This window comes from Halichoerus grypus, chromosome 1, assembly GCF_964656455.1.
Source record: "Halichoerus grypus chromosome 1, mHalGry1.hap1.1, whole genome shotgun sequence".
NCBI lineage: Eukaryota > Metazoa > Chordata > Mammalia > Carnivora > Phocidae > Halichoerus > Halichoerus grypus.
This window is the reverse complement of record NC_135712.1, coordinates 64670181-64685040: the sequence shown is the minus strand read 5'-3', so window position 1 is coordinate 64685040 and position 14860 is coordinate 64670181. Positions and strand designations below refer to the sequence as shown.

General features: G+C 39.2%; 1 protein-coding gene across 2 annotated transcripts in view; it reads left to right on the top strand.

Moving 5' to 3' along the window:
* LRRC58 (leucine rich repeat containing 58) overlaps nt 1–6406 on the top strand; it is a 39037-nt gene extending 32631 nt beyond the window's left edge. For both annotated transcript variants that reach the window (XR_013445417.1, XM_078066455.1), the window contains one exon: nt 5837–6406. The gene's annotated coding sequence lies outside the window, so the exon portion shown is untranslated. The remainder of the gene's footprint in view (nt 1–5836) is intronic.
* Nucleotides 6407–14860: the final 8454 nt, after the last annotated feature.

The window sequence follows — 14860 nt, the reverse complement described above, 5'->3', positions numbered from 1 at the left end:
GCCCTACATGGGGCTCGATCCCACAACCCTGAGATCATGACCTGAGCCAAAACCAAGAGTCGAATGCTTAGCTGACTGCGCCACCCTGGTGTCCCAATGTTGGACTATTTTGTGTGGATTTGCTTGACCTCTAATAATTAGCTACAGGGTAATGTCTTGGTTCTGCCAGCCTGAGAGCAGGTACTACCAAAAGGCAGTGCACCTGTTGTGAATATAGGGCCTGCAGGGTAGAGGAGAAACCATCAGTCCCTGAGGTCAATATTAAGGTGCTTAGGGAGAGACCCCAAGGGGAGTGTGTAAAAAAAATTTGGCTGGGCTTTGTTCCTGAGCCCTGGGAGGTAATCTTTAAATTCTTGAAATTTTTGGAGCGATAGGAGAGTCTGTTATTTGTGGTCAGCCCCTCTGACCATACCTGATAGTTTATGTTAATAAGTGACTCATGGTGGGCCCCTAGATAGTTTATGCTAATGAGATGGCTTAGGATGGAGACTAGCCGTGCCAGAACAACTACCATGTGATTAGACAGTTGGGGTTTTAAGTGACCTGATATCAGTTCAACTTCCAGGAAGGGAAGGGGTCTGGAGATTGAGTTCAGCTACATGAGTGATGATTCAATCACGCCTATATAATGAAATCCCAACTAAAACTCTAGACACCAAAGCTCAGCAAAGCTTTCCTCTGCTTTGTGTATTGTCACACATATATGTGCAATGTGTCCTTGAGGATGATGGAAGCTTTGCTCTTGAGATCCTCCTGACCTGCCCCACCCCCTTCCTTTGGCTGATGTTGCTTTGTATCCTTTTGCTGTAATAAAACTGTAATTGTAAGTATAGCATTTTCCTGAATTCTCTAAGTCATTCTAAAAATATTATCAAACCTGAGAGGAGAGTGGGAACCCCTAAATTTGCAGCCAGCAGGTTAGAAGTTGGCTTGGGGACCCCTGAACTTGCAGCCAGTATCTAAAGTGAGGGCAGTCTTGTGGACAACTGTGCCCTTAACCTGGGGAGTTTGGTCTACCTCTGGCTAGTTGGTGTCAGAATTCTTTATGGGGAGACAGAATCTCCAGGCAAAAGTTGGAACCATGAGGTCCAGTCACCCTTACTCTTGTGGAGAATCTATTTCCATGACACAAAGAATTAAGAAAATTAGGGGCACCTGGGTGACTCAGTTGGTTAAGCAGCTGCCTTCGGCTCAGGTCGTAATCCCAGGGTCCTGGGACCGAGCCTCCTGTAGGGCTCCCTACTCAATGGGGAGTCTACTTCTCCCTCTGCCCCTCCCCCTATGTGTGCTCTCTCTTACACTCTCTTTCTCTCAAATAAATAAATAAAATCTTTTTTAAAAAAGAATTAAGAAAATTAATTTCCATCAGTTCTTCTGCTCATTATTGAGAAGGGTCAAACAGCCCTGTGGCTTAGCAAATAGACTGTGCACCCGCAATATCCTATCTTATCTCTGCTCCAGAGATTTGGCCCAATGGGCTACTTCTATAGGCCAAGGGAAGAGAATAATAGGTTCATTAGGGACAATACATTATTCAATTTTGTGTCCCTCACTGAAAATATACAACAGTTCTTCTCTATGATAGTTATTCAAAATAATAATAGCAGTAATAGTAGTAATAATGATTAATGAAACTCAGGAAGGTCCACATATAGTGGCCAAAGAGCTTGAGAATCATCCATCTCATGGGTTAAAAAAGAATAGACCAGGCCAAAACAATGAACACTGAAAGGAGATGTGATAAAAGTTTATGAAATAATGAAGGGTATGGATGAGGTAACCAGAGAGTTCTTACTCTCTGTTAAATTTCAGAGTATTTAAATCTTGAAGCAGGAAAATTTAATACAAGAGGTATACACAGTGGGTAATGGCCTAAAAATATCCATTACTCAGAGAAACAGTGCAAGTTGAAAATATCAAAAGGGTTGAGAGGAAACTCAAGAAGACCAACCAAAATAGATTATTTCCTAAGAAAAATTAAAAATTTAGAAGATTTATCATAACTTTTTGAGGTCATGGAGCAGAGCCAAGCATTCACACGATATGTGCTTAGGATTCACTCCAAAAGTAGAGACCTCAGCTGAGTGGATAATGGAGATGACTCAGTCTCATCTCCCAAAATGAGGCGACCCATTACATCAGATCCTGGCTTAGCCTGCTTAGGATTCTCTGGGGCTCATTCAGTTGTCATGCTGAATTCTCTGTCCTGCCCTCAGATGTCAGTTTATATACCCCAAAAGAAATCATTTCGGTCCTCCCTACTGAGTCCCTGACAAACTTCCATTTCAACTGGCATTCTCAAATACTCTGGTGGGTAGGGATACTGGACAAATTTTGGCAATTTGTCATTTACTGAGGAATCCAGCTCTAGGCCAAAACCCTTTTGTGATATTTCAGACCTGATCATAGGAAATTACAAGACTTTGCCTGGCTGGCCTCATGGGGAGAAGCTGCCCTCCCCACACCACACTTCATGCACTGCCAAAGCATTGCAATTTTCTGGTGGGAGTTTCAGTCAAGGACTCAGCCCTCCTTCTCCCCACTGCAACCAGCCATGCTCACACACACATCTATATTCCTAACCGTAATGCCTCCACTTAGAGCCCTCTTTATTGGGCTTGGCTGAGATACCATTCTCCACTTTGACTCAGTACTTTTCCATTACTGTCCCTTCCCTTTCTCTACCTCCCCCTGGCCCAAAGGTCCATAAAGGGGCAGGAGCCTTCTGTTCAGGTCTTCTTGACATTGAGATGATTCCCCTCACATGTACTTCATTCACCTGAAAATTTTTAAAAATATGTACATTAACAAGCTATATACCCAGCAATAAGAATTATGCAAATAAATGTTGGTGCATCTATAAGATACAATATTATGTAGATGTTAAAATGATAATGGAAATAAATGAAAAGATGCTTATTGTAAGTGTTCAAAGCAGCATATAGTCTGTATTTGTATTCATGTAGAAGAAAGTATTCAGTCAGAACAGTTACCAATAGTCACCTCCACTACATTACCAATAGTTACCTCTGGGTGGTGAGGTTATACATGTCTGATTTTCTTGCCTATCTGTATTTTCTAATCTAGGACAACAATCTATCATTTCTTTAACAAGAAAAAACAAAAAAAAAAGTTATTATTCTTAATGTGCATACTCCTTGAATGAACAGTTCTAAATCTAAGAATTCATCTTAAGAGTATAACTTTAAGTGTGCATGCAAAGACTTAGCTAAGTAATATTTATTGCAAAGTTGTTTATAATAGTGAAAATCTAGAAACAACTCAATTTCTAGTGCTAGGAGATTGGGAAAAAATATTAATACATTCATAGGTTATAATATTAGGCAGCTAAATTAAATATTTAATGAAAATAGGTTCAAAATATATAATAGGTTTTACAAAAAACAGTTTACAGAACAGTGTATTTCCATATCTTTTGATCCAGAAATTCCCTTCTAGGAAATATTAGCACAAAGAAACAAGTATAAATATCTTGATTATGTCATTTCAGTGAAAATTTAGAAGCTACACAAATTTTATCAATGGAGAATGCTAAAACAAATAATGGCATGTTCATATAACGGACTGTTAAAGCAACTGTTAACAAGAATGAAATAAAATCCTATGACCTAACATGAAAAACATCATGATATTTTCTTAAGTGAAGTCATACCTGTATGTAGGGATTATAAAGTACATTCTAAATTTATATTTCTATACTATTTCAATAGCTTTACAACAAACATCTATAAGTTTTATAATCAGAAAAAGAGATGTAAAAACATATTCAATATGTTAAATGATATGTGTATGTGAGAGTATAATATGCATAGCAAAAAGTCTGAAAGAATATCGAAATGTTGACAGTGGTTATTTCTGGGTGATGAGGTTAAAGCTGATTTTTATTTTGCTGTTTTTGCTATTCAATATTCTTTGAGATTTTTACAATAAATATGTGATTTTATAATAAAAAAGTTAAAATGGCTTTAAATTTTGGGACTTTCATTTTCATTCTTAATGATCCCAAATGCCCTGCCCAGGGCTTGCCTACAGCTCCTAGCTTCCCCTTGTGGAAATGCAGTGTCATACAACTAAGGCAGCTAGTTAAAGGCAAAAAAGACAAAGAAGCTCATACACAAAAGACCACATATTTTATGATTCCATTCATAAGGAATCCCAGAAAGGGAAATCTATATAGAGAGAAAGTAGAGTAGTGGTTGCTTAGGGCTGAGGGGTGGTGGGGAGGGGAAATGAGGGCTAGGAGGTGACAGCTAAAGGGTATGGGGTTTTGTCCATTTTTTTACTTAAATATTTTCTTGTATGTTTTATGCCACTTATGTTGGTGAATATATGCCACAGTGGTTTAAGAGAATTTTAGATTTCAAGAAAGTTCAACAACTATCAGAGCCATGCTTCTTCATTATTCCCATTTTCCAGATAAGGAAACATGCTAGAGAGCAAGTAGTGTTGGTTGCACAGCTCACAAGTAAAGGCAAGAGGCCTGTCTGTCACCACAACCCACCCCCTCTCTGCATGTGACCTTTAGTTGTGTTGGAGATAGGTTGGAAACACTTTCCTCTCAAGGGCCTCTTTATGATGTCCCCCTTATTTAAAAAATGTGGTAAAACATACAAAACAAAATTTACCACTTTAACCATTTTTTTAGAGAGAGTGTTGGGAGAGGGTGGGAAGAGGGAGGGGCAGAGGGAGAGGGAGAGAATCTTAAGCAGACTCCACACTGAGGCTGGAGCCTGACACAGGGCTCTATCCGTCGATCCTGAGATCATGACTCCAGCTGAAATCAAGAGCCCGTCACTTAACCAACTGAGTCACCCAGGCAACCCCCCAATTTGACGATTTGTAAGTTATACAGTTCTGTTGCATTAAGCACACTCAAATTTTTGTGCAACCATTAACACCATCCCTCTCCAGAACTTCTTAGTCTTTCCCAATTGAAACTTAATGCCCATTAAACAGTAACTCCTCATTCTTCTCTCCCCTCCCCCACAACCCCTGGCAACTACCATTCTACTTCTGTCTCTATGAATTTGACTACTCTAGGTCGGTCATATAAGTGGAATCATATAATATTTGTCATTTTGTTACTGGCTTATTTCATTTAGCATGATGTCTTCAAGGTTCATCCATGTTGTACCATGAGTCAGACTTCCATCCCCTTATAAGGCTGATTAATATTCCATTGTATGTATACACAATATTTGTTTATTCATTCATCTTGTGATGGACACTTGAGTTGCCTCCACCTTTTGCCTGCTGTGAGTAATGCTGCTATGAGCACGAGTATACAAATATCTGTTCAAGCTCCCAATTTCAATGATTTTGGGCAAAAACACAGAACTAGAATTGTATGGTAATTCTACATTTCATCCTCACCAGATGGGGTTTCTTTCTTAGGTAATAAAATCACCCTAAAATTGGTGATGGTTGCACATATCTGTGACTATGTTAAAAATTACTGAATTATAAAGTCTCAATGGGTGAATTATATGATATTTGAATAAATAAATAAACCTTTTTTTTTTAAGGCAAAAAAAGTATTTGCTTAAGAATGCTAAGGCTGAGCCCGTCTCAACTTTCATCCCCAAAAAGGGCTGGACAACCAGCAAGCTTCCCAACCTCAAAGAACTGGCAGTTTACATCCACTGTGTTGGATTCTGGACATCTAGTTTCGGGGAGTCTGGTGCTTATTAAAACTCTCCCTCTGGCTGCGTGGGGCCACAGTGCATTAAACACTGGGTGACTAAAGTGGGTTGGATAATGTCCATTTTATTAATTTAATTATTCTTAATACAATGTTTACTTTTGTTTCCCACAGGTGTTCCCATCTATATCTTGTTCCTGCCTGTCCCATGGAACTCATTGTCTGACAAGTGAGGCCTAGGAGACAGGTTCCCTGCTAAGACTCATAATGGTAACACTTTCCATTGGCCTCCCATCATCCCAGCAAGCACCAACAAAAGATGTCTCCTACCTTTTAAAGTCTGGCTGGGGGTTGAAAAGTTAACCTAAGAGTCATTTGGGTGCATGGCTGTAACATGAAAAAAAAAACCCTTTACAAATCTACTAATTACTGTGACTCAGTCCCTCTGGTTCATACGAGACCAGTATCCACACATGTAAGGACCAGAAATCTTCCCACTCACTTTATAGGAAATTATTTAATTTGTGTTCCTGAGACAGTTCTTACCCATTGTGTTATTGGAATTCCTCTGCCTTTCTTGGTCAAAGATGATGCTGTTGCTACTTTTATTTCTTAGGATTGATTTCTCACATTGACATCATCTTTAAGTTTTTTAGGTATGCTTCTAGTGTTCATATGAATATTCACTACAACTCTCTGAACTTCTTTCTTCATTTTTAAAATAAAAAACTTTGCCAGTTTTGATATTCTGTGATTATATATCAAGTAAACTATAGAGGAAAGTTTTTTTTTAAGATTTATTTATTTATTTGAGAGAGAGAGAGGAAGAGAGAGCATGGGGGGAGAGGCAGAGGGAGAGAGAAACTCAAGCAGACTCCACGTTGAGCACAGAGCCTGACATGGGCCTCAATCTCACGACCCAAGATCACGACCTGAGCCCAAACCAAGAGTGGGACACTTAAACAACTGTGTCACCCAGGTGCCCCTAAAGGAAAGTATTTATTTGGGGGAACGTTTTTCTTCTCTTAAGGACTTTAGCCTCTATTGGGACCCTTTTTTTCCTACCCAGGGTCACAGACACTTAACCATTAGGCTCTATTAGTCTGCTTGAGTTTTTTTATGGTAATGCTAGATTAAAGAACACAGCCTAGATTAGAAGCCAAAAAGAGCTTCAGACTCCTTCTTCCCAAATTGAACTTAACCACCCAAGCATAAGTAAAACTTGTACACTACAGGCTATCTACAGAAATAGGTTCTGCTCCAGCTAGTCTACCATACAAAGAAAAGAATGTATATCTCCTGTGGGCAGTATCATTCCAAAAGAAAGCCAAGCAAGGACTTGGCCATGGGAATGCAATGATCCTTTTTCTAAAACAATAATCACACAAACCATTCTACCTCCCACAGAAGACAACAGGTAAGAGGTGAAAGTAAAAAGAATTGCAGCCTTCTCCCTAACACTTCCAAAAAAGCAGAAGGACTATGTTTTGGGTCAAGGTAAGAAAACATGGAAAGGGAGAGGTTGGTATCCCTTACACTTGATAAATATTTTTTGAAAAAATAATAACAAAAGAATAAATGCCATTCTGACAACAGTCCATTCTTAGAATGTAGCATTTGCAAACTACCAGAGCCTTCTAGGTATGAGTGTAAGTTGGAGCCAGGTTTTGGAGGTCAATTTGGGGCCAGGCAGGGAGCATCTCAAGAACCTGAGCTGGGTGCTAAGTCTCAATGCCTGATACTACTAGTTGGTTAAAGAGGATGAAGCCTGGGGATTCTAGTGACTTTCAGGTCGATTTCAAGGTAAAAATTCTGGAGACTTATTTTAAATTCCAAACAAAACAAATGAAAAGAGAGTTAAGTGAGGAACCAGGAAGGTGAAGAAAGGAGGGTCTTTTTCATGAGAAGGGTTAGCGTGGGTGACAGGAAGAAGAGATCTGCAGGGCTTAACCTGGTCAGAGTTCTATTGCTAGTGCCAGTTCATTGATTCAGTGTTCAGCTAACATCATGGGAGAGTCTACAGCAAGAATAATAGCTCTGCCTCTCCCAAACACACCTGCCAGTCCGATGCAGGGGTGCCCTTCCTTCTGATCTACCTTGAATTCCCCCACTCCAATTAAGTAGAGTCATTAATGTCACAAACAGTTCTAGCAGAAACTTTATCTCCAGAAAGTTTCCATCAAAACGTGCATGGATGTGTTCTCTAGCCCCCTTCATGGTACCTGTAGTAATACCTCAATTTATAATTCAGCTGGATGCCTAAGTAATTCCAGGTAAGGAGATATTTCATTAAGTTACCTTTAAGTAATAGCCCAGAGTAATGTTAAGACTTAAATTTAAAAGTTCCCCCAAACTTGGGGCACCTGGGTGGCTCAGTCATTAAGCGTCTGCCTTTGGCTCAGGTCATGATCCCAGGGTCCTGGGTTCGAGCCCCACATCGGGCTCCCTGCTCAGCAGGAAGCCTGCTTTCCCTCTCCCACTTCCCCCTGCTTGTGTTCCCTCTCTCGCTGTGTCTCTCTCTGTCAAATAAATAAATAAAATCTTTAAAAAAAAAAAGTTCCCCCAAACCTTGTGAACTGAAAGTTCAGTTTAATTCAACATTCACTGTTGGGAGAAGAAAGGTGTTAAATATGATAAAATTATTCAATAAAAACCACATCAATTATTCTAAACATGGAAGCTATTAAGCCATTTCTGTTAAAATCAGTCATGATAAGAGAAATTTTCCATCATTGTTGTTCACCATTGTTTTGTAGATCTTGGAAAATGCGATGAGAAAAAAAATGTTAAATTATTATAAATACTGTGAAAATATTAAATTTTTTGTTTTTTATATGATTATCTAGAATTTTCAAAAGACTCTATTAAAAAACATAATGGAGTTAAATCACAGTTGGGTAAGATGACTAGATACCGAATAAATTTCTTAAACCTATTATTTTCTCCATATAAGCCAACTATGTAAATGGGGAAACTATTCCCCTCAAAATAGTGACAAAACTATAAAATATCTAGTAATAATTTAACTAGAATGGGAGAAACACTTCCAGAATAGCAGAAAAGGACCTCCAAAAATCCACACTTTATAAAACAACAGGAACAAAAGTCTTGCCACACACAACACACCTTTATAAAACAACAACAACAAAAAATGATCAAAATAAACTTTTTCAGAACTGTAGAAATTAATCAAAAGCCTGAGACAATCTGAAGAATATTTATTCAAATAAAATGGCTGAATCTTGATAAGAACAATAAGCTTTCTGGCATTTTAACTTGTCCTATTCCTATTTGCCTCACCATAGTTCTGCAGTAGACTGAAAAACCAACAGCCTTATAACTATGGTAGCTGTGGAAAGCAGCAGTCTAGCAGCCACTGGAGAGAGCATAATGAAGTTGGAGCTCTCCCAAAAGCCCCATCCAAACAGAATTGTTATAATGTGACTATCTGGTAGCTCCCAGGAAAAACTTCATTCACAGGGATTATCTATATCTGACCTGACTCAGACCTTGATCACTGAGAGAAGCTCTATCTCCAGGGTGTTTGTCAAAAACATTCAGTGACAATTTTTTAATATCACAGCGTCTCGACACCGCAGTATGAGTTGGGGAATACAAGAAGCCAGCCAAAAAAACTTAAAAGAAAAATCTGGAGAATGAGATGTTCATAGGAGGATTTAAAAAGTTCAGACATGTTTCTGGAGATGTGGAAGGCCAAATATATATGGAGAGCAGTGTGCATACCCTGAAAAGACCTGAAAAGACCCCAATCTTTCACCTCTGGATGACCTGGTGGCTCTGAAAAGCAGGAGGTGAAGGCTAAATCACAGTTGTAAACTGCTGGAGCATTAAAGTCTTGACACACACACACACACACACACAACTCTTTGGCAAAGGATGGGGAACTTATTGTTTCAAAGCATTTAAGGAAATCTCTGTTCAATCATTAGCTGACTACTAAGCTAACTGAGCAGAAACATAAGTGGCAGCACAGGACAAAGAACACAGACTTCACAAAATAAATCCAAGAAAGTCACTAAACAAGCAAACAAACAACAGCAGTAGCTACAACACAAAATAACAAGAAATAAACAACAACAAACCTTGAAGTTGGTGAAGGAAATCAGATTTACAGAGTTGTCACTATATAATTTAAAGTGCCCTATTTTTCAACAAAGAAATTATGAGACACACACAGAAATAGGAAAGTGTGGCACATACACAAGGGTAGAAAAGGCAGTCAATAGAAACTGTTCCTAAGGAAGCCCAGATTCTGAACTTACTAGACAAAGTTTTTAAGCCAGCTATCATAAATATGTTCAAAGAATCAAAGGAAATTGTACGTAAAGAATTAAAAGAATGAGAACAATGTCTCACAAAATAGAGAATATGAATAAAGAAATTATAAAAAAAAAAGAACCATGTAGAAGTTCCAGAGTTGAAAATTATAAATATTGAAATGACAAATTCACTAGAGGAGCTGAACAGGTTTCACAGGTAGAAGAAAGAATCTGCAAACTTGAAGATAGATCAATTGAGATAATCCAGTCTGAAGAACAAAAAGAAGAATAAAAAATGAACAAAGCTTCAAAGACTTTGTATGATACCATCAAGTGTACCAACACAAGCATAATGGGAATCTCAGAAGAAGAAGAGAAGGAGGGAAAGGCAAAAACAATATTTGAAGAAATAATGGCGTAAAACTTCCCAAATTTGATGAAAAGCATTAATCTACACATTCAAGAAGCTCAACACACTCTAAGTACAATAAGCACAAAGCAATCCATACCAGAACACATCATAGTCAAACTGTAGAAAAGCAGACAGACTCTTTAAAGCAGAAAGAGAAAAATGGTTCTTCAAATACAAGGAAGCCTCAACAAGATTAACAGATGACTTTCCATTGGAAACTATGGAAGTTAGAAGGCAGTGGGATGACACATTCAAAGGGCTGAAAGGAAATACTGTCAAGCAAGAATTCTGTATCTAGCAATCATGTCCTTCAAAAGTGAAGGAGAAATTCAGTCATTCCGAGAAAACAAAACCAAAGATTTTGTGGCTTGCAGACCTGCCCCACAACAAATGCTAAAGGGAGTCCTGAAGGCTAAAATAAAAGGATACTAGACAGTACCCAGAATCCACATGAAGAAATAAAGAGCACTGGTAAACTTAACTTCATAGGTAAATGTATAAAACAGTATAAATGTAACTCTTTTTTAAAGATTTTTTTAAAGATTTGATTTATTTGAGACAGAGAGAGAGAGCAAGCATGAGCAGGTGGAGAGGGAGAAGCAGACTTCCTGCTAAGCAGGGAGCTGGATGTGGGGCTCCATCCCAGGACCCTGAGATCATGACCTGAGCCGAAGGCAGATGCTTAACGAACTGAGCCACCCAGGCGCCCCATTTGTAAGACATTTGTAACTCTTTAAAAGACAACTGCATAAAGCAATAACTAATTATAAAACTGTGTTGATGGTTTATAATGTATAAAAACAAATAATATTTGTGTGAAAATAATAGCACCAAGGAGAGAGGAGGGAATGATGCTATATTGGAACAAAATTTTGTATGCTATGAAAATTAAGTTGGTAGCACTCCAAATAGATTAAGTTCAGATGTTAATTACAATGTCCAGAGCAACCACTAAGAAAATAATTAAACATATAAAATTAAAAGCAACAGAGTAGATCTGAGGATTTTAGTGCCCAGAATTAAGGACAATCATTTTAAGACAATGCCAACCTAAAATTCAAGATTCAAATTCCTGCAACAGGGAGTCTATTTGTTCTAGTATGGGTTATGACATTGCTCTGGTCAAAGGGTGGGGTTCCAAGATTGGCAGACCTCTAGAATTGCATGGGAGGGATAGCAGGAAGCATTTTCCCAAAGGAGTGAATTTGGGGCAGAAAAAAAAATGACAACCACTAAATGTGTTAACACTTTGTTAACCACAAATTTGATTATCAAAATAGTCTATTTAATGTGACTCTGCCAGATAATCATATACAGAAAATTTGTGCTATAATATAAATACAAGTACATTTGTGAATGGGGAAAAGTAGATTTATAGTGACTAAGTATGGCATTAAGGAGTAGGATGATATGTCAATTTCTTGAATAAATTGTGAAATACTGAAATAGAAGATTGGTTTCTGAAGATATTGCAAAATCTGGTTTAGTTTCCTAAGCAATGTATTGTCTGTAATCATAAGGCATGTGAAATTAACTTGATGTCAACTTGAATAAGTTGTGGTTGATTTTTTAAATTCCCCAAGTTAAAAGATAAGAGATTGGGGAAAGTACACGCAACACATACAACATATTAAAGAGTTACTATCTGTAATGTATAAGAAATGCTTACACTTTGAAAAGAAGAAGACAGTAACTCAAGAAGGAAAATGAATGAAGTATATAAATAAGCAATTACAGGACAGAAAATTCAAAGGGGAAAAAGAATAGCTTCACCAGTAATCAGAGAAATACAAAGAACAACAAACTACCTCTATTTGCTTGTCAAAATGGCTAAAGTTATACAGAGGCAATCGTTACAACCTTTTAGAAGGCAACCTGTTGACATTTTAAATAGACCAATCTCATACCTAGGAATTAATCCTTCAGAAATCAAAGTACCAAGGCATTTAGATATACATATAAGGATGTTTACTGAAACATTCATGGCAGTGGCAATTTTTTTAAAAAAGAATTTGCCATGAATAGAAGAACCTGTGAATAAATTTTGGTTTATCTAAAACATTATGCATCCCCTAAAATAAATGAATTAAAGCAATACTAGTTGCGTTGAAAGGATTTTTAAGACTTATTATTTCATGAGAAAAGCAAGAAGCAGAGAAGTGTATATACTGCAATACCTCATTTTGTAAAATAAATAAAAAACAAAAACAACTGTATATATATATGAAGTTATGTTTGCATGCTTAACTTTTTAGATAGTTTAGGGTGAGGGAGAGTAGTGAGGGGGAGAGTCAGGTAAGAAAAGATTAAAAAAAGAGTGTGTCTGAAAGAAGCACACATGAAGTGATTCCACGTGGGCATACATAAATGGATATATGCATAAAGAGATGCATGAATATATGATCACTGAAATACTAACAGTGGTTATTTCAGGGTGTGGGAGTTTATTTCCTTCCTTATACTTTTATGTACTTGAACTTTTACAATAAGCACACAGTTTATATACAACCAAAGAATAGTTATTTATTTTAAAATGTGTGTGTGGCCAATTGCCATGAGGGCTGAAGATGAGTCAGAAATATACCTTGCCTTGCAGGCCCTGACAGTGAGCAGACAGGAGGACACAACCAGCTGTAACATACAGTTGAACTTAGTGCTGGAACAGAAACACAGAGAGCTGGGAGACATTAATTGATCTCACAGATCTGACTGGGAAGATCTGGAAGAACTTCATTAAAGTAGAAGGCATTTGGGTTGGATCCTGAAGGCTTGGGAGAAATTCAACTGGCAAAGACGGGGATAAAGGGAAATCCGGGATAAGGGGAGAGTGAGCAAAATAAACAGGGGCATTAAAAACCCAGGGGTCATTCAAAGAATAGCAACTGACCCAGTTTAGTGTAACTGGAACACAAGTGTTGAGTGGACAGAAGGTAGGAAGCTCGTTCACAATTGTGAAAGTAATTTATATTCCAATTGCAGAGGGGAGTTACTCCAAGTTTGTGTGTTGGGGGTGGGGGACAGGTAAAGGTAGGAGGAATGTTTTATCAGGAGAGTGGCATTCTTAGGTCTGTGTTGGGGGTGAGGAGAGACAGGAGGCAAAAAAACCAGTTAGGAAACTATTAAAATGATTCAGCCCAAGGTAATAAAAGTCTGACAAGAGCACCAATGTGGGAATGCAGAAGAGGGGAAAGATTCCAGAAACCTATCTGAGGTAAATAGGGCAGGAAGATGGAAAACCTTCTGTGCCTGGCAGGTGAGGGGTTGGGAATACTCCACTCTGAGAAAGAGAATGCTGGGATTGGAGGTGGGAGCCACATTCAAAGAAAGATTCCAACATCTTGCAGAATGTAGAGGGAATGGTGAGGATGATGAGCTAAAAGCAAAGAGAAATTCTGAGGTAAAATAAAAGCCCCACAGAGATCAGAAAGTCAAATCCTCAATGTAGGACTATAGAACCTAAGATCTAGTTCTGCTCTCTGAAGTCGTCTGTCCTAAGGAAAATATGAACCCAAAAGCCTTCTTAACTATAGCAACACACAAGGAGGAAGATCTAATGGGTCCTCCTCAGTTTCTTCATGTTCCAAATGAAAGCATCTGGGGCTATAGAATGAGAACTCTGCAAAGAATCCTGAACAAAATCTCAGAAATAATTCTTGCTCTTGGGCAATCCAGCTTTTTGCCCAACTGCCTTGAGATAGCCCTTGGCTATCCGTTTTCCCTCTTATTTTCCCCCTGGGTAGAACCCTTCCTGTGAAAAAGAACTCTGGGTAAGTAACTTCGTGTACGAGACATCTAAGAATGTCACCACCGTCGGGGAGCGTCCCCAGCTGGCTTTCCTCCCTTACCCGCCCTGGCCAGCCAGGGGTTTCCTCCAGGCACTCGTAAACATGTGGCATTTCCCAACCGGCATAAATACGTCTGAGATTTTAAAATGGAATAAATGGAAATATGAAAAGTCTAAACAGATTCCCGAGACCCTTTCCAGATCTCCCACCCTATGACTTCTTCAGGGTGTCTTAAACACAGAGGCTCACACATCTTTGAATGGATGGACATCTCGTTTGTGGTTTCCTTTTAGCATTCCTGGAAAAAGTAACGCCCTTGTCTTTCTGATTATAAAATAAGTACAAACTCAACGTAAAGAATTTGAAAAACCTAGAGAGCATAAAATAAGAACACTACTTGGTGACTGCACCCCAGAAATAAAAAAGGAACTTTCGCGTGGAATCCTTCCAGCCTGTTCCTGGCCAGTTTGGGCCCCGCGGGCCGAGCCGGGGCGCCGCGGGCAATGTCCCGCGGGCGGAGGGTCTCGGAGCCCGGCGGCCGGAGGCGGGGCTGCCCCTGCAGCCGCGGGGTAGGCGGAGAGCGCGACGCGTGGCGTGTGCGGGTCCGCGCGTCTTCTCGGTGCGGGCCTCCCCGGCTGAGCGCGGGGGCCGGTGCGCCACGCGGGGCGGTGCTAGGGGAGGGGCGGGAGGCGCGGCCCCGGCAGCGCCCGGGCGGGAGGCG